The sequence below is a fragment of the Tamandua tetradactyla genome, chromosome 10, assembly GCF_023851605.1.
Source record: "Tamandua tetradactyla isolate mTamTet1 chromosome 10, mTamTet1.pri, whole genome shotgun sequence".
Classification (NCBI taxonomy): Eukaryota; Metazoa; Chordata; class Mammalia; order Pilosa; family Myrmecophagidae; genus Tamandua; species Tamandua tetradactyla.
Genome location: NC_135336.1, coordinates 77,326,183 through 77,347,360, shown reverse-complemented (window position 1 = coordinate 77,347,360; position 21,178 = coordinate 77,326,183).

The window sequence follows — 21,178 nt, the reverse complement described above, 5'->3', positions numbered from 1 at the left end:
TGACCTTTAACTTCAACAAGTATGTTTAGTACATTTTATTGCTAGTGGTCTGGAGAATGCCTGAAACTTAGTGAGGTTCAGTATATTTTCGTAGAGCCCAGCAATTTATGTTTCCCTTTTTGCATCCCCACTTTGTGTCAGCCATTGTGTTGAATTGCCTTAAAATATTTTGCCAAAAAAAAAAAAAAAAAAACAATTGGGCGTTTTTCAGAATATGCTTTCAGTTATCTACCCATACCTGTTTCTTTTCTGCTGTCAGAAACTGTACTTTGAGTATCCTCCACTCTCAAATCCATATTGACCTTAACTAATGTTAGTTTTAATACACTTGACAGAGTGGTTTAGATGTGATGTGCAAAACAATTATGCATGGAGATTCACTAGTAGAAGCTCTCTGTAGGACTTGTGAGTAAGCTTTCTCTGACATTACATAGCAATGAGCAAAAGACTGACTCCCCCAATTGTTGCACTATCTTGGATCAATAAATATTGCCATACAGAGGGCCAGCTGGGAAACTAAATATGAAACAATAAAAAAGGAAATTAAAAAGAGGGTTTTGGAAGAAGCAAATGAGTTACAAAATTAAATAACTTTGGAGTCACACTTATCTCAGGTCTTCCTATTACATACAGCAACAGTTTCCCATATGGTTGTCACCTAGGTCATTTTTTTTTCTTTTATTTGCCAATGAAGCAAAAACTAATTACTGTAGCATTTTAATTCACATTTTAAATGGAAGGGAGTACTTTGAAGTCCAGAGAGTTTAAGTAGATCACATAACTAGAATAAAAATCCATGTCTTTCTCTTCCAATGTAATGTTTTCCCATGGTGTCATAGAATTTGTGAGAGATATCAGCTGGCTAATAAGTAGCTACATTACTTCTAGTGCAAGCTGCTGTTTTTCTATGCGTAAAATAGGTCACATAAGACATAAACAAAACATCTCCTATGCTTGTAGCAATCTAACCAATTTATTGCATTAAGTGGATACCAGTATTAAAACCAAACCCAAGCATCAACATTTATAATTTTTTACTGTTGCAATTTTTAACTGATAAATGTCACCGTTTTTGTCCTTTGCTAGCCTGTGAATATATGGTCTATTTAAAGTTGGTGCTTAAAATGAATAATTTTCATATCGATCTTCAACAATATGAATAATAAGGTTAATGATCAACTTTGTAGTAGAATAAGATCCTCAAAGCAGATTTAATGATAATAGAGTTGAGAAGATGTACTGAAGGAAGCATCACCTAAGGCTTTATGTTTAAAGAGCAAAAAGACATTTTGTGATATTGTTATTAACAGTGTACTACTCTTATGGATCATCAAAATGGTGCCCTGCAGAACAGAGTAAATGAAATAAAAAGTATTTGCATGGAAGAAAAAACATACAAATTATTTTAAATTTTAGAAAGATGGAAAGTTTTAAAAATGTATTTAAAAAGTAGAAAGTGCTTAACAATTAGAAAAGTAAACAAATATGTATCAAGACGATATATGCAATAAGACATTCCAGACATCTCTTTTCAAGTTATCATAAATCAAATACTTTAAGGAAGATCAGACTGTTTAGTGGAAGTACATGGCATACTGGATAAATATGGGATGTCTGTCAAATAAGAAAGAAAAGAAAGACAATTTTACTCATAGTTAACTGTATGAAAAAGTCTGTTTCTGAGAAATGATATTAACTCCACAGCAGTGCTTATCGTACTGTAAATGGATCATCCAGAAGGCAAAGCATTTCTATTAGACTGTTGCTGGTTCTAAACTTCCAAGAAAGAGACAGAAATTGCATTTGCAGTATTCCCCAGAGTATTTCTTGCTTCTATCACTTTGGTCTTGGCTGCACTGACAGTGCAGTTTTGCACAGTCTTTTTGCTTTGTGAAAAGCTCAAAGAGGGTAATTGAGTACAAGGGAGGAAAGAATTCACTTCAAGGTTATGCCCACACTATTTAACATTGAATTCCACTAATGAAAAAGCTGTTGAGCTAAGCAAAATGGATGATTTCCCAAAGCAAATGGTAGAGCTCTACAAAGATGTAGGCACTACAATTTCATGAAAGAGTAGTTGATACATGTAGGCAAGAAAAGGGAATTTTTCTATTGATCCTAAAAAATGTTCAGCAAAAGCATCACAACCAGAAAAGAGGTTTGAAAAAAAGTAAATGCCAAAAGGTCAATAATCAATTTTCAGTAACTATATACTAATATATATATGTATGTATATATACATACATACATATATATATGTATATATATACATATATATATACATAACATATATATGAAAGTTCCTTTCATAAATGAATAAAATATGTGAGCTTATTTATTTTTCCTTCTAGATATTGAATAAAAATTCAGTGCAGCAAATCGTAATACATGTTGAATTAATTGCTGTACTAACACAAATGCACTACTAATAACAATGGAGTTACCAGTCAATCTACACAATAAGAAATAAAACTCAACTAAGGTAGAGGACTAATGCTAAATTGGAATTCAGAATTTTATTTGAGGCTGAGAGGCTATATAAATGCCTCTTCCAGACATTTCAGCATCTCACGAATGCAAGCTTCCTCTTAAACAAAATCAGCTTCTGATGATTGCACGAGAAATACTCAATGCCATTTTCCATATCACTTGATTATTACAATCATTTAATTTTTAAAGAATTTTTCCTTTTATTACAATCCAAATTGAGACATCAGTTGCAACTCACATTGTGGATGATGGAATAGGCTCTATTACTTGACCAGTAGGACACAAATAAACCTGCCGTTGAAGAGAACTTCACACATTTAGGAACATGCAACTCTCAGAACAGAACTCAATGGCATTTCACTTTCATAGAGAAGAAGCTTTGCCTGTTACAACCGTATAGACCATGGATCTCTTGCAAGAAACAGACATGGAGCAATTATAATGAGACCTTATAAATTAGTTCAAAGAGGGCTTAGAATAACCTCATGAGTACTGGTATCAAAGTCAGCAGCCTCAAATAATAGAACTGAAAAGGGCAGTTTGCCTATGACACAGAAATCATTAGAGCTGAGATGAAAAGTGAATCTGATGCTTTGATTTAATAGGAACATCAAAAGGGTAAACTGAAATTAAAACACGCACACACACACACACAGAGAAATACCACAAAGCTTTATGTGGCTTTACAGTTCTTTGGTTACAAACTTCTTTAGTCCTTGAAACATTCCAAGAGATCAGTGTCCCTTGTTTGTGCACTTACACACGTGCATGCATGTGTTGTGCATGTTTGCACTTCAGTACTATCAACAACCTTTAATAGCTAAATTATGAGAGATTAAACAGGTTCAGATGAAAAAGTTAAATTCTGTTACAGAGGCATTTGCAATTTCATTTAATCTAGTATGCTTTCCTTTGGAGGAGTGTACAATTTAGTTTGTCATGTGAGTCAATCTCTGTAATAGTGTATGTTCACTATTCAACTACAGTGTATGTTAATTTCTTAGCTTTGAAGGTATTTAAAAGACTTAAAATAAAAGATTGTATGGAGAGATATTATTAAGTGGCACAGAGAAGTATTTATTTATACTGAGTGAAGAGTGTTTAAATTGCTGGCATAATACGATGGTGTTAAAAATAACTCAAAGATTGAAACTCACTGGATTATGATTAGAGCATTAATTTATCCCATCTGACCTGTGATAAGGTACACTGATGAAGTGACAGATTTACACAACCATTATTTCAACTTTCGAACTACTTTTGCAGAGAAAATGGATGTGAGAAGAGGAGACGCATCTCTCACTTATCTATCATTCATGATATGAGTACTCCATTAATCACAAAACTGCACCTTTTTTTCCTTCCACCATGAAGTGAGTTAGGAGTAGTTACCTTTTAAAAAATCCACATTCCATATTCTTAAGAAGTGAAATATTGACAGTTCTAAAGCATTTCCAAATAGCTCTATTAATGCTTCTCATGTGTAACATAAGAATTGAGGGGGCAATGAGAAAGATAAAGCTCATTATTTTACTCTCCATTTATTCTCACTGCTGCATTGATGCCTCATCACAGCCATGTCAGCACGTTATGGGAAAGTCTTTTGGAGATAACTGAATCAAACCTTTCATATTTCCTTAATTCAAATAAAAAAAATCACACAGGCGGCAATGCACTTGTGATTCTGTAATAATACATCTAAAACAAATTCAAAAAATAAATATTGCATGTAATTGGCCAACTGATTTAATACAAGCGCCACTACACTTCTAATAGCAAGTAAATTTATTTGAATGTCTGTAATAGTCACATATTCTAATATTGAACAGAATGAGAACATATGCGACTGTGCTCATAGAATTACCAAACATTTAGGGGCAAACGTCTGAGTATTACATTTTTCTCCCAATAATTAAAGAAACAGGACATAGAAAAGCCTCCCCTTAAATATCTGATTGTGTTTGCAGAGTCTTCTTCCTTATCCTCACTTACAAAAACAGTATGCATCATTTCCTTCCAGAAACTCGAATAATTTAACAAAATCTGTTTTTTCAACAAATTTTCCAACCAGCAAAACAGAACCAAAATATATCATGGACTTCCTAAGGTGATACTTGTTATTTATTACAAAGGCTTTTTTTTTTTCAGACATGAGGTCAAATAATGGTTTGCCATACAACAGTTTTCTGGCTATGTGAGATCATGAAAGTTCTCTGAGATTTTATGTGCTTATTTGTAAAATGCCTATTTCTCTGAGTTTTATTTAAAGCATATTTTTAATTTCAAAAGAGTTTTCCAAAGGGAAGTATAAGTCATTAGTATGGAGGAGAAATATATAAGTAAAATGAAAAGTGGGCTTCATGGTGTTTGCAACTGATTTATTCTTTTCAGCTCATCTCTAAATTGGTCATTATTTCTCTGTCATCTCTTTGGAGACTGAGTTCTAAATGAGACCCAAAGACAAATGACTCCATAGACTTAGAAAATCAAAAAAAAAATCATGATATATGGATTATCACTAAATAGAGATTTTAAATTTGCACACTTTATTGGAAATAAATATTCAAATAGTAAATATATTACACCTAAACATAACAGAGCAAACTTCTTGAATATAAGTTTTTAGTACTGAAGGTAAATTGGACAGTTCTCCTTTATGATTGGTATCTGAAAATATGGAGTGAAGTGTGCCAAATTTATGTTTCATAAAATAGACATGATCTTGTTACAATGAGGACATCTGGTGTTCTGATGTATGATAGTGATTTCAAAATTAAATCACAACTAAACATGTTGTTTTCTTGTTTTATATTCTTAATGTATTTGTTAGTAATTCCACCCAATGTAAGGGATTAAGATCTGGAAAATCTAGTTTTCCTTTTCACAATGAGAATTAACACAAGTCTTAGAAATACTGAAGTTTATTGTTATTATACATTCCTTTAGGAAAGTTAAAGGGCAAAGAAAACAATTACTATAAAAAATAGTAGGTTATGCTTGTCAGAAGGATAGGAGTTGAAGACATTATTTGGAATTAAAGATATGAGTTAAGATATTGGTCTAACCTGTAGTGTTATAACATATGTAGTATTGTATAGGTGTTGAATAAATGAAAAGTTACTTTATTTCTAAGAATAAACTTGCTGCTGAACAGAAAAAATAATGAATCAACACCATAAGCCTTGCACGCATAACTTTCTTTCAACCTATAAAAATGTAAGTTTGTTTATGCCATAATATTAAAAAAGTAATCTTGGTGTTTACTTTATAGAGTATTATGTTCTTAGCATAGTGTTCATGTTTCACTTTCAGAAAGGGCATATTGTGTCAAGTATAATAAATGCAGCATTATTAAAGGAAGCAAAGGATACTAAGTCACATTAGCAAGTGGAGGTTCTTTGAAGTACTGTGCCTAGCATTCTTGTACAAGAGGTGAGTTATGTTTAGACTAAATAAAGTGGCAAAGCTTATTATTGTGAGTCTTGGGAAACACTTGCAATTACTTCTTTAACAGACAAATGTTTTGGGTGGAAGGTGTAGATTCCTTTGCAAATTAATTTTACAAGAGCAAAAATTCATCTGTCCCAAGTGACAATCAGGAAATGGCTAGAAAACCTGCCTCAAAATACAGAATATTCAATAAGATGCTTATATAATTGCTGTTTAGATCCATAGTTTGCTTTAGATGGTACTGTGTTTCTAGTTATACTAGAAGATACCTTAATAAATGCTGCAGAGTTTCTGAATAATTAAATGTAAAGAAGGTGTAATATCTGACTTTAATAATTGGTATCAGGAGCTAATAAATGTTCCACCTGGTGCAGGAGCTGCCTAACTATCAGAAGCTGTATTAACGAAAGTGGAATCTCATTTTAATATTGCAAATAAAATAATTTTTCATGTAGGATTTATAACTTTTTAATAAACTTATGATATAAATTACTTTGAAAATAATATGCTATATGCATCAATCTGTGGATGTATAATGACTTAATGATCACGCCTGATATTTTAGGTCCTCAAAAGTCTGCCATTAGTCATTTGTCCTGTGGTATCTTTCCGTTAGCCCAACAAGTAAGAATATGAAAGTACCTGGTTATACCCAAGAAATAAACTATCAAACAATTTAAATGTATAGTTATTCCTATGGAGTAAATACACATGCAGAAGGGAATGAATATTTCTCTATCACACTGTTTCCTAAGTCTACAAAATGGAAGAAATACAAACCAATTTTTCTCTCAGGACCCAACAAGAAGGGGACTGAAACAGATTTTTATCATGCCATGTTTCTCAAATTTTATACAATATTATATGTATTTCTAAATAAATAAGGCTGCACTTTTTCATGTTATTATTGTACCTCCAATTCTCGCATAGTGTTAGGGTGTGACTAGCCTGACTTAAGCAACACTTTATTACAAACAAATAATGTATAATTTATGTCACTATACTTTGTGTAGTAAGTAGACATAATGAAAAATATTCATTTAATATTTAATTACACATCTCAAGGCATATTGTGGTGGGAAATTTCACTCAATAATATTCAGAATGTTATAGATTTTAAAAAGTAAGTTACTAATATCCTTCTGCATTTCTTATTAATTCAGATTCTCTCCTTAATATACGTCCAAAACGTGCCTGCTTGGGGCTGCCAAAGTACTGTTTCATCGCCTGTTGTTTATACAAAAAGCTGCCGAGTCAGTCCCTTTTACCTGGAATACCACATTGGGAAAAAACCTATTATTTTCTTCCATAGCAACAGGTGACATCTTCATGATATAGTAATCCTGCTATATCTCAAGCTCTTGACCAGTTCTTGTGTCTATATCCTTTAAGCTGCCACTCTGGTGAAACTGAGTCTAGTTTTCCCAGCCTTCTTAACTGCACTTCTATCCTGATGAATTATCATTTAACTACCTTACTAGAACTGGAGCATAATCTCAGATACCAGTTTACTCATCTGAGGTCTTCCCATGAGGCAGGACCCTGAGCAACATACTTAGACCAACTGCATGGCAATCCACTCCAAGGAAGATAGCCTTGAAGCCAAATACAAACTCTTCTTTCCTTGGGAACACAACTAGCTGCAGAAAAAAAAAAAAAAGATGCTTCAGTGAAGAAGCCCACCTTTGAATTCCACAGGCGTGATATTGTTGATTTGCGTCATACTCATGTTTCTTTGCACTTTTATCTAAGTAGATTTCCATAATTTACAGTAAACTCATTCCTGTTTTACTCCCTTTTTCTACCTAATTATAACAGATGAAGCTCAATGGAACTTTGACACATTCAAGTGCTGAAATGCCTCAACTCTTTTATTTCTAATCTAATCTTACTCTTCTCTATATTCTAAAATTCATATTTATTTCTTTGTACATGCTAAAGATACCAGAAATAATTTTTGTTAAAATTTCAAGTGTGTATATGAATAATATCTCTTGCACAAATTAGAGAGAGGCAATATCTGCTATTAATTAGTTAAATTAATGGATGACTTAGTACTTTATATTAAACCGACTCTTGAAGCTGAAAAAGTAAGATCAATATAGTTTTTTTTTTCTTTTTGGCATGGGCAGGCTCCAGGAATCTCACCTGGGTCTCTGGCACAGCAGGTGAGAATTCTGCTACTGAGCCACAGTGTACCACCCCAATATAGACTTTTAAAAATGATTTTTGTGTCCTGTTGAGATAGAACTTGGTGAATTTTGTTCTAATTCAGAAGTCTTTTTTTTTTTTTTTTTTTTAAAGGAAAGACAGAGAGAAGGAAGGAAGGATAGAAGGAAGGAAGGAAGGAAGAAAGGGAAACATCTTTAAACATTTTCTTGTTTTTATTGTATTCTGTTTCTCCGTTTTTGTTACATGGGCTGGGGCCGGGAATCGAACCGAGGTCCTCCGGCATAGCAGGCAAGCACTTTGCCCGCTGAGCCACCGCGGCCCGCCCCAGAAGTCTTTTTTTAAATAAATGAATGATTTTTCTCTTTTTTTGCATTCTTCAGACATTTAATACAGTGCTACCAGTGAAAAGGCTGACTTTTGGATTCTTCTTATTTTGGTGTTTTATGGCACATCTGCACTATGAAAGTAGAATTCTTCTTTATATCTTAATTTATGCCTTGTCTTTCAAGATGCAAATTGAGCAAATCAAATCAACATAATAATCGCCTAATCATATGTTTAATTCAACTAGAAGCATATGCACGCTTCTGTAACTATCATTTAAATGTGTATATGCATCTTAGCAGCCCCTCCTTCTTACCCTTTTAATAGATTCATAGATTTGCTTGTGTTTAGTTATGTTGGAGGTTATAGTTAATTGTAATAGTGGCTAAGTATCCATTTACACCTTAACTTATGTCTTCAGATGTAAATGTATGCTTGTTGAAGGAAATTTTTTCATCATCTTTTATACTGAATTCATGTTAATCAACAAAATAACATTTGATTTTTTTCAGAACCTACGGATACCACTATCTAATTATTCAGTACTATTAATCCCAAGAATGATGAGAAACAGTAAGGAAATAGCAAAAGAGAACTGTAGAATTTTGGTTTCATATCCAACATGTGAAGAACTTGGAAACTGTCACTCTTGTCCTTAAAAATAAAATAGACTTGAAAAAACTGAATATCAATTACTTTTCTCGATCCCATTAGCAAACTTAAGTCTCAGGAAAAGCCATCTCCCCCAAATCTGGAAAAATAGTTAAGAACAGAGATCACACAAAAGTTCTACTAAGTTGGATCAGAACTCGTTAGAGCCCAAAACTAGTAGAAATAGTGAAATGTTAATTTTGCTGAATTGCTGGAAGCTTAGATTGGACTAAGATGACATTGAGAAACTCGCTGAGCCTCAAACTCACTGGGTTCCCACATTTTCATGGGTTTTACTATCAGGGATCCTATCAGATTTTTACTGTAAGAACTGGAAAAGATTCCCTCATGGCTCTGGCAGAGGGAAAGGAAGACTAATCATTGTGAAATTGCCCCTAAGTGTTGCCCAAAACAAAAGCCTACACTCCAGGGGAGAAGATTTAACCAAGGCTGGTTCCAACCTCCAGAAGGGTATTTACTCCACTTTAGATGTCTATCTTGGGGTGTGTGTGGGGGGGTGGGTAAAACTTACACTTGTGATGGTCACATCCCAGGGACAAAAACCCACCAAAATGCTAAGACTTAATGAAAAAATATAGCTTGTTTCCCCTAAAACACAATTTATCACCACACCAGCAGAGCTCCAGTATAACTGTAGATGCCAATGAAAGAGCTAGAAGACAGACTCTGTCTGAGGAGTAGCATTTAGAAGATACAAATGTACAACAGGAGAGCCAAAAGTAAGGATTTTAGAGAAATCTAAAGGCTCTGTCACATACAGCTACAGCAAATATTAAGTGTAGTTCAAGTACTACTCATATAAACATAAAACCTCAGACTAAAGCCCCATTTACTCACCTACTATTATGTGTTATATCATATCCATTTTCATAAAAAAAATTGCAAGTTATTCAATAAAAATGGAAAAATCAGTCTCAAGAGATAAAGCAAGCATTAGAAATGATTCAGATATGACACGGATTTTGCAATTATCAGACAAAAATTTTAAATACCTATGATTAATATGGTAAAGGTTGTTGAGAAAGTATAGTCTTCGTCAGAAGATTAATTTACATGATAATTTAGTACTTTATATTAAACAGGCTCTTTGAGTTGAAAAAGGACATCAAGATAAACTTTTACACAAAAGATTTCTTATACCCTATAGATACAGAGCTTGGAAGATTTTGTTCTTTTATAAAGATCTAATGTCTTCAATTCTATTTCAAATGTCTGTGAATCTTTTATATGAATGCTTTTACTATTTTTGCTTTGTTTCATACAATCATTACAGCAATAGAAGGAAAGAGATTGAAACTCTAAAAAACTAAAATGAAATATTTCACATAATTAATGTAGTAATATAAGGAAAGAGATGGAAACTCTCAAAAATTAAACTGAAACGCTAGAAATCAAAATCTTTGTAATGAAATGAAACAGGCTTCTATGGTTGCATTCATGTGCCAAGTTCGTGAGGAGATGGTGCACAGTTGTCTGGTCAGGCAAGCACTGGTCTAACAACTGGAAGGACATTTTGCAACTGGTTGATAAACCAATACATTGCTTTATTTAATCATCAGTCTGTTGATTGCATCTGTGGTTGATTACCTCTATGGTCAACTGAGGGGAGTATCGTCTGCAATGACAGGATCCAATCCACTGAAGATTTTTAAGGAAGAGGTAATGATTTTAGCAGTCAGAAAAGAAAACTTTTGTCTCTGCTTCTGTCAGCCATCCTTTCCTGTGGAAATTCATTGAACACCTTCATAACTGTTGCCAGCTCGTGGCTTATCTTATGGAATTTGGACTTGTGAAATGCCACAGCTGCATGAGACACTAGAAAATCTCTTATTTACAAAAATCCCCTGTTGGTTCTGTTCCCCGAGAGAACCCTGGCTAATACACATCGAACTGATGAATTCATCATTACACTGTGCATAGCCAAACAAAGCATCAGCAAGCTTGAAGACAGGTGAACAGATGCTCCCAAACTGAGATACAAACAAAAAAGGAATGGAAAATATATAGCAGAATATCCAACATCTTTTGGACAATATAAAAAGTGGTAACACATGCATAATGGAATACCAGAAGGCGACGAAAGAGGGAATATGGTAACTTCCTTTCAAAGAGTGTAATATGGAAAAAGTTACGGTGGAGAAATATGACAGACAGTACTCAATGAGGTCATCAAGAATATCAATAGTAATAAGTCATCAAGTTAATATCATAAAATGTTGACAAGATATGATAAAATGGCACTTTATGTGATCTTCCTCTCAAAAATCCGTTAGTCCAGTCTAATGAGAAAAATACTGAGCAAATTCCATTTGAAGACATTTCATAAAAAACCTAACAAGTAGTCCTCAAAACAGACTAAGTCATCAAAAACAAGACTCTGAGACACTCTTATAATGAAGAAGCGCTAAGGAGACATTATGACTAAATGTTAAGTGGCATCCTGGGCAGGATCCCTGACAGTAGAAGGACATATGCAAACACTAAAGAAATATAAACACATTATGGGTTTTAGTTAATAATAATGTATCAGAATTGTTTCACTATGGTAACAAATGTACCATACTTAATGCAAGATGTTAATAATGGGAGTGTATGTTACAATTGTCAAAATTCGTTGTGTGCTACCTCAGCCACAATGTTATTTTGGCTAAGCCACTTGGCTCAACACTGAACTTTGGCCAAGTTAATAAGCAACTTTCCATCCCTGGGTCATAAACTCCCCTAGAGCCCACAATTCCATCTGCGGCCACCATCTATACCACTCATCTCACCCAAAGATGGACTCACCTGGTCCAAAATGATAAACTAACATGCCCCACTAGCTTCAAATCCTCAGTCCCTTTCTTTTTCATGCATTTGCTTTAAAGTAATCAATCTCTGACTCCTGCAGTAAATCTAAAGACACAAATCCCAGCTCCCTCTGGCTTTGTTTGTGTACTCCCCACCCGTTGGTTGAAACACCTAAGTCACTCCTACTTCTCATCGACCTTATATGTCACCCTTCTCTCTGTCTGAGAAAAGACAAACATCTTTTTTCATGTGTTTTGGCCTCAGTCTCCCACTGTTTCACACCTGACCTCTGCCAGGTTCCAAATTTCAAATCCAACTTAATTTGAAACAGCTAGGTATGAGGTATTTGGGAATTGTCTGTACTATATGTACCATCTTTCTGTAAATTAAAACAGTTCTAAAATAAAAGTTTATTTAAAAAAAATCCAAAAAATATAAAAGACACCAAAAACACAAAACAGACACCTGCGCAATATGAAAAAGGAAGACTTATTTGATATTGGGTAAAAGCATCCTGGGACGTCATTTGTCATGAGCATAAGAGATGATTCTTTGATGGCTGATAAGGTGAACATCCCCAATCTTCCTTACACCTTCAAGCACACAGCCTTTCTATACAGAAGAGTGCTGGTTTTCTCTGTTTCAGGATATACGAGTGTCTATGCTTTTCTCTTATACTTTCCCAAACTCCTAACATTCTTGGTTTTATAAGCTTCCTATAACAAATGAATCTTAAAACAGTAGGTTTTTAACAGAAAAGACAGAAACATGAGAGTATCAATTTACAGCTAATTTTTGTATTATCAAAAAAGTAAAGAGATGAAAAACATGGAAGTTATTGATAATAACTTCACATATCACCCCTAAAACATTTTTCCTATACATATTTAATAAATGTGTACATAGTATCTACTCTGTGCTAGCTTCTCTCCTGGGGAACATGGCAGATAAGGCTTTGTTCTCAATGAGCCAATGTTTAGTAGAAGACAGATGATTATGGCAAATGAGATATGGCTTTCCACAGTTATAAGTGCCATAAAAATTAAAAACAGGTAAAAAGAGAGGGTTACTTATGGTGAGCAAAGAAATGTACTAGTAGCTTGGAATACTTCTCCAAAGAAGTCCTTTTTGAACAGAAAATGGAATGTTGAATGACAGCCATGTAAATATATGCACAAGAAAATTCATGGCAAAGAAAGACACAAGCAGAAATGCAGAGACTAGAAAAGAAAAAAGTTCAATGCAGATTCAGGGACAGAAGTCCTGTTGTGAGGGTAGCAATTGAAAAACCAATGAGCTGGCTTTATCAAAATCTAATTTTTATTTTTTTGAAGTTAAGATTAACATACAAAAGAAAGAAAGAAAAATGTTTTTCAACAAGTACGAAATAAGAAAGAGCATAATAAATATTGCACCTTATGCTTCTGATCTTCATTTATGCTTCTGTGGATTGATGATTGCAAACTAAACAGTGGGAAACATTAAAATTAATAACAAAAACAATGAAAATTACAAAGTTCAGTTAATGGATGTTTTGTCAGTATGAAACCGAAAAAGGAGCAAGTATTGGTTTTGAAAAATATCTGAAGAACACAGCCCTGAGAACTATGAGAACTAACAGAAGGACCCTGAGGAGAAGAAACTTTACAGGGAAATGGCAGTTCCGCTGGTGGAATTCCAACCATTTGTGTCATGTTTCTCTCTGATCAGAAGAATGGCCTAAAGGAAACTTCCATGGCTAATTGCCATGAACTATGTTTAATTTAATAAAGTCACAGCTGCAGTTCTCTTCAACAGGGAAAACTCCTGAGTTTGTATTGCTTCAGGGGTTGAAATCCATAAAACCACAGCATTTCCCTGCCTGAACATTAAGTTAAAGTATCTAGAAAAAATTAAAGCTTTCATGAATTTAGGGCCTGAATACTGTGTGCTTGATTTAGGATTAAAATTTAATAGCTGTATGAGTTATGCTATTTCCTTTACTCAAACTTAATATATTTAAAATCTGAAAAGAATAAATCAATAGCATTATTAAACATAATGATCTTTACAGTATTCCAAAAATATCTACAAGAATGTATATCCTAATATTCACATCCTTTTCTCTCCTATAAATAAAACTACATTAGGGGAAATATTTTGTCTTGTATATTCCTGTTTCCTAGCACCTGAATAATGTTATATATTGTATATAATAATGTATATAAGCATCGTTTTATAAACTTAAATGCTTTGAAAAGTTAAATGTTGAAAAACTACAATAAGATGAAAGTATGCTGGGAAAGTTCACTGCATATGTGTGTAATGTGAGTGAAAGTCTCAATGTATCCTGCCTATGTGATTATGATTTTTCTCCTAGTAAGACTGCCTCATTTTGTTCCTTACTTTTGTAAATTTTTTCAAGGACATTTGAATAGTAAATAATTTAAGAAACTTATGCATCTTTGTAAAAAATAGAAAATCTGAATTTAGAATGGAGTTGGCAGAGGAATTTCATCCATTACAAGCATTATATTATCATCAGATCTAGTCAAAAGCATTTCTTTCTGAAATGGCATAAGATTCAAAGCCAGTTATTGTCTCCTACAGTCAATGACTTCAATAGACAGAAAAGAAATAGGGGGTATTCCAGCATGGAAGAATTGAAAGAGAAAAGCTTGGAGGTAGAAAATAGAATCAGACTGTAATTATCTACATGGAGGATAATTCCAGGAAGAATTTTATATGAGACAGGCAGGATAAGTGCAAAGTAAGTAGAAAAGTTTTTGGTTAATATAATAGCTTATTGATATTCAAGGAGCAGGATAGAGTTATGGTTGATTCTGTGCTTCCTCCATATTAATTTTGATGTATGGAGAAATAAGAAACAGGGACAATAATCAGAGTCTGTTACAGTTGTTTAAATTAGCCGATAATCTCTAGATCTAAAGTATAACCAATAAATCATAATCAATAGATTATAAATATATTAAACTTTCACTTACCACTGCCTTTAATTTTGACAAAATATAAATTTGATTATAAACTAGATCATTGGTGAAGAAGAATAGTGGTTAAATATATTATACTCCCAATTTTTTTTCTTATGAAATTGAGTTTGTGCATCTCATGCAGTATCACACACTATACACAGTGTAGCCAATGCATGGACATAACTCTTGAGGTGATAAAAATATGAAACACCATTTCCATATGTTAAACTAAGCAACACAAGAGATCAGTGATTAACAAAATCAGAAGAAAAATGGATCGGCTCCACCCACAATTATCAAGAATGTTTTAAATGTTGAATTTTCATGCACTATAAGAAGAAGGTGTCGGTGCACAATTTCAAGTTGAAAAAACAAGAGTCCAAAGATGTTTTCAATGCCCATCTTCTATATTATTCAGATGAAAGAAGGCCTTGTTTAACAGACTTTGCAAAGCATGGAACCACTGGGAAAGCTCTTTTTAGTGTAAGATGAATGTATAAAACTATCTTGGATTAAAGTCATGATATATGAGTTGTTGCGCTATCTTTGACCTGATTATCACCTGATTGTCATTACCAAACAGACTTTTGACTAAGTTTCAGGTTCTCTTTTTCGTCCTCTTACTCCTCTTCCTCTTCTTCCTCCTTCTCTTCCCCTTTTCCTCCTCCTCCTTCTTATTCTATACAAAGAGAGACTTCACTGATTATTATGGTGGGACTCCTATTATAATTATAACTTACTTATCGTTTGTAAATGAGTTTTTTGGAGCTGGTAACTGTAAGGTAGAGAACATGAAAGCATGTTCTCCCTCAACCTATAGATCTGCCCCTAGAAGGACAAGAGTGTGCCTAGATGAATAACCGGAGGGATATTTTCTGATGACAGGATTCTGTTTCACCATGTACCAAGCATATTCAATTTGCAACTTTTCTATACTATATCAGGCTTTAATTCTGAATTTCCCATGACCAAAGCTTTCTAAACTGTTATTAGGAATGGAATGATTTTAATTTGTCATTATTTTCACTTCTCCATTATTTTTGGCATTGCATATAGAAATTCAATGAATATATTCAGTAACTTATGATTGATAGTAGTTTGTCTACATTAGCAAATAATTAGTTCAACCATGTGTCTGGAAATAGAGATGACAGACAACTTAGCCAAAGCCAAATGTACATCGTTCTAATTTTTAGTTTTAGTTTCAGTTTTTGATAATGTCTGTGTCTGTAATTGAATTCTCTAGAAAACAGTTCAGTTATTTTTTCCTATCAATAAAGCAAGCACAATTGTACAGTGATTTTCATTGTGGAACAATCATCTAAAATTTATAGCTCAAGTAATTATCTCATAAACAAAAGTATAAAATAAATCTACAATTACTCTTAAATTAAAAAACAACTGCATTTCTATCTTTTTATGAATTATAAGAAGGAATAGACTATATTCAGAGTCATTCATTGTTCTTTATTCTGAACTCTGTATGTGCATGCGTGTGTATGAGTAGAGAGGCTTAGAAGTTTTACAATGACTCCATTTTCCCTTGGACATGTTGAGACTACATTAATATAAAACTATGAACGATTCTGCAGGATAAATTCTCATGACATAAGCTTCTCTTTCTTTTATATGTTTTTCCTGAGTTTCTTTGGGACTCAAAGTCAAGCAAATAGAACCTAAATATTTCATTGTGATTTTAGCTGTCTATCATAGACTATATGAGCTGATTTAAGATTTTTAGTAGATAAAGTCTTTTATGCTCAATTGTTAAAATTTTTCCCAATATTGATTTAATTTTTAATCACACAGAATTTTAACAAAGATTTTTTCTTTATCATGTTAAAAAATGTATGAATCAAACTAAATGACCATGTACAGAAACGTATTTATATATATATATATAACATATGAATTAATGAACTGTATCTTTTCCATAAACATAAAAGAAGTCATTGATTATTTGTTTCAAATATTAATCTTTAAAAGTATCTGCATTGTAATCATTTGAATAAGAAACATATGTAAGAAGTTTAAAGGAATGTCTGCTTCAAATCTATTTTGTACAAATAGTTAAAACCTGGAAGTTTAGTTAGAAAGAGTTTTTAAAGCTCTAGCAATAGCTATATTTAACAGGAAAACATCATCAGTACCAATAGCAACACCACAGGTAAATAATGGGGGAGGGACAAGAGTTAAGGGGAGCATTGTATTTTCTATTTGGTGAGGGTGTGTTTATTGCTTATCTTTACCTTGGTAATAATGCAATTATCTAAAATTGAGAGGGTTGATGGACTGCTGACTTAGGACTTTATACATGATGACCAATGAATGGCGCTGGTTGAAGGATGCACTGACTGAGAAGTAGATTTGCAAATGATAGTGCATAAATGTGATTGAATATTGTGCTGCTACAAAAAGAAATGAAATTTTGAGACATGCAACATTGCAAATGAACTTGTGAGACATTTGTGAGGAAAAATAAGTCAGAAACAAAAGAGCAAACGCTGTAGGGTCTCACTTAGAAAATACTTATAAGAAAACAGGGTCTAGAGTGTAAGCTTTTATAACAGTCGCATTTAATCCAGAGAGATGATTATTGTTTCTGGATTATGAAAGGCTGTTTTATATATGTATAACCTGGTATTTAGAGATAAGAATGAAGCTTATTAGAATAGAGAGGGAAGGAAAGCATTGTCTATATTTGAGAATCTCATCTACTCCTTGAGACCAAAGAAAGAAAGGTATATATTTTTTAGAACCTAAATTTTCTGTAGTACACAATCTAACTCAATCTGTCTGGATAGATCATTCACACAAGCCAAACACGAGGAATCAGAATAAGAATGAGGACCTTTAATCATGTTTAGCTTAGTGTAATGCCTGCATAAATCCCAGAGTACATTAAACAGATAGTCAAAAAGTATTGGCAAAGCCCTTGAGGGATGGGGAAAAAAAATATGGAACTATTAAACTTTACCACCAGGGAAACCCCTGATACAGTGTCAAACATTAGGGACATCCAAGTCAATAGTCCAAACCCTAGATCTTGAGCTTGTGCTTATGAAGTTTATGCATGCAGCAAAGTTTAGCCTACTTGTAGGTATGCCTAGGAGTTATTTTTGGAGGACCTCTTTTATTGCTCATATGTGATCCTCTCTCTCTCTAAGCTCAAATCTAAAAGTGAAATCAGTGCCCTCTTCCCCTGCATATGGGACAAGACATCCAGGGATGAAAGTCTCCCTGGTGGTGTGGGTGATGACTCCCAGGGATGAGTCTGGCCCTAGCACTGTGGGATCAACAAAGTCATCCTTACCAAAAAGGGGAAAAGATGTGTAACAATAAGGTATCAGTGGCTGAGAGTGTTCAAATACAGTTGAGAGACTATTCTGGAGGTCACTTTTACACAAGCTTCAGTTAGACATTGCTACCTATTCTAACTTGCCAAACCCCAATAAAACCATTTCTGCCAATCCTAAAGAACACTTAGGTCATTATATAAGAGTCTACAAAAGTTTCATGCACTAGCATAACTTTCTAGAAAGTTACAGCCTCCAGATGGGTCCCTGGAGCAGATAAGTCCTGAAATGCAGAAGGACCAGCCTCTCCAGAACGTTAACAAGTTCCATTCCCCTATCCCAAATAATTGACAGCCCACTGCAGCAAGAAAAAATAGAATGAATCTAGCCCAAATACCCCTAAAGTGTGGAAGAAAGATCAAAGATGATGGTGGAGTTACACAGGGAAGGTCAGGTTTAACAAATGAGTATGATTGCTGAATCATTTGTTTCTTTTAGTCTCCAGTATCTTAGAGCAGGTAGAAGTAAAAACCTAAAATTGTGGAACTGTCACCCATACCAAATTGTTGACCCTGTTCTACAATTAATTGTTGTGGTGTGCTTTGAAATTTATTGCTTTTTTGTATATATACTATTTTTCACAAAAAGTTGATTGCAATGATAAATGCACATGTACGTGAATATATAATATATATCAATAAAAATTAAACAATTAAAAAAACTCTGGCAATAAAAAAACCAAGACATTGTAGTTAGTATTAGCACAAGATGGAAATATTTTGTCTCTGGCTAAGAACTCAGTTACTTTCAAACTATGTTTGTGAAGAAATTGTTCTCTTGGAATTTTAAGATAATTATTCTCTTTGTCTCTCAAATGAATTCCAAGCTGTTTCAGTAAACTAATAGCCTATTCTTTTCTCTTTTCACAAAGAGATATTTTCTTGGAAATTTACTGAAGTTTACAAATGCATACTGCACAGAATTCTAGATTTTTGAGATTCCACAAATTATGAGGTTAAAAGATTAAGTGTTGTAGTTTATTATAATCCTTCAAAGGCATAGCAGGCATATGATCAAGTTATGAGTGAATTCACAATTGGATCTTAAGGACAAATGAATTATATGTAAGATTATGTTTGAGATTCAGGTTCTCTCTTCCTTAAAGAGTAATGATATTTTTGTTAAATTACCTGAAACGGAATTATGTTAAATAACCACCAATGAAAATGAGACCGTATGGGTTTGTGTTATTTTTTGTTTGCTTGTTTTTAATTTTAAAATCCCACTTGGTTTATTTTTTTCCCTTATATTTACAAATCCTAGGTATGCACTTTATCTTTAGAAGCATCTTGAATTCTCCTTACAATATTTGGTCCCTCCACTTGGAAGCCCTTAAATTGGGTACTCATAGCATTACATAACATGAGGTTTCTTTTATATTTTAATTTTTTGCAAATAATTTTCAATGTATTTTTCTAGGAATAGCCATCCAGCTTGAAATATTCAAATGAAACAATAATAACAGAAATTATTTATAACTTTTTTTATTTTATAAAAATAATGCTCTTTCTAAAGCAATTGCTAAATTTAGATTTTTTTCCTCAAGTTTAAGCAACAGTGCCACCAGGTGGTTATATTAATGCAGAAAAAGGATTTTGCTGGTAAAATGATTTAATATTTAAAAAATTAAGGTTAAAGGGCTTATATCTAACAAGAAAGTGATAGATTTGACTGCATGTAAATGATTACATTTAATGGAAAGCAATCTAATAATTCTTTCAGAATTCCTATTTCCATACAGTATGTAAATGTAATTATCTAGCCTCATAAAGAATTGGTAAATCAAATAATTCTAATTTTTCATGTTTCACTAGTAAGAATAAATAATTATTTTCAATTCTGTTAGTTCAAATAATATATAGATGCCAACAATTCAAAGAAGCTCAATGGGAAATGCACAGAATAATAGCAATAATGTAATATAAACTTGTCCTTCCCATTAAGATTTTTCCAGAAGTTTACCTTAAGCACTAATGATTTTTTTAATTTACAAGATATTCTAGATTTCTTAAAATCAATAGCTATTCTATCGTATTTTATCAATATTCCTAATTGCAAGCCACGTTTAAAGCAACATTTAAATACATTCATTTACCCTCATTAAATGAATGTATGTTCCTCCTCTGATTCCTTTTCTGTGGTAGTATTGTTTATGGCTATTGATAGATTTCCTGACAACTATCCAGTATGGCATCCATTGGAAGTGACCCATCTGTTGACTTGTGGATGAGGAAAAACTTGCATTTTTGTGTTCCTTACTCTTCTGATTGAGGACTGTCCTCCCTGCAGAATATTTATCTTGAATTTATTTCAGGTGTAAGTAGGCTTAGTTTTATGAATCTTTGTCTTTCAATACTGTTAATAAAGTAGATCATCAAGACTGCCAAATTTTACCAAAATTTAGAAACACAGGAGACCATAAATTCCAAATACATTCTCTTATAACATCATTTTCAGTAATACAAGTGATATTTCAATGGGTATCTCATCACACTTTAACTTTATTTCTTAATTGGGTCTCTACTTGGATGGGGTTAAGGATGCTTTTTATTGGGCTTCTTCAATACTCAAGAAACCATAGTCACCAAAAGCAAATTTTAATGATTGACGAAACAGAAATAACTTCCCAAACTAGAGAAAAGAAAGCATGCCTTCAAAGTTGAGAATCTATGAATTTCATAAGGAAGAGCCTTTAAGACCTATTTTATTCATGATAAATACAACACTAAGACTTAACCACTTTGAATGTATACATATTTCACTTTCTAAATTATTTAATGAAGGTAAGGCATGTATGGATTTTAGATTTGAATAAATTTGAAATAAAATTCTACGTGTTACTTCATGCATTTTTATTAATCAGCCTGAACTTCAATGACTTCATGTTTTAATTGGCAATAAAAATATCATACTGAGTTCTGGATCATGGTCTGCCTTCAATCTACTAAGCCC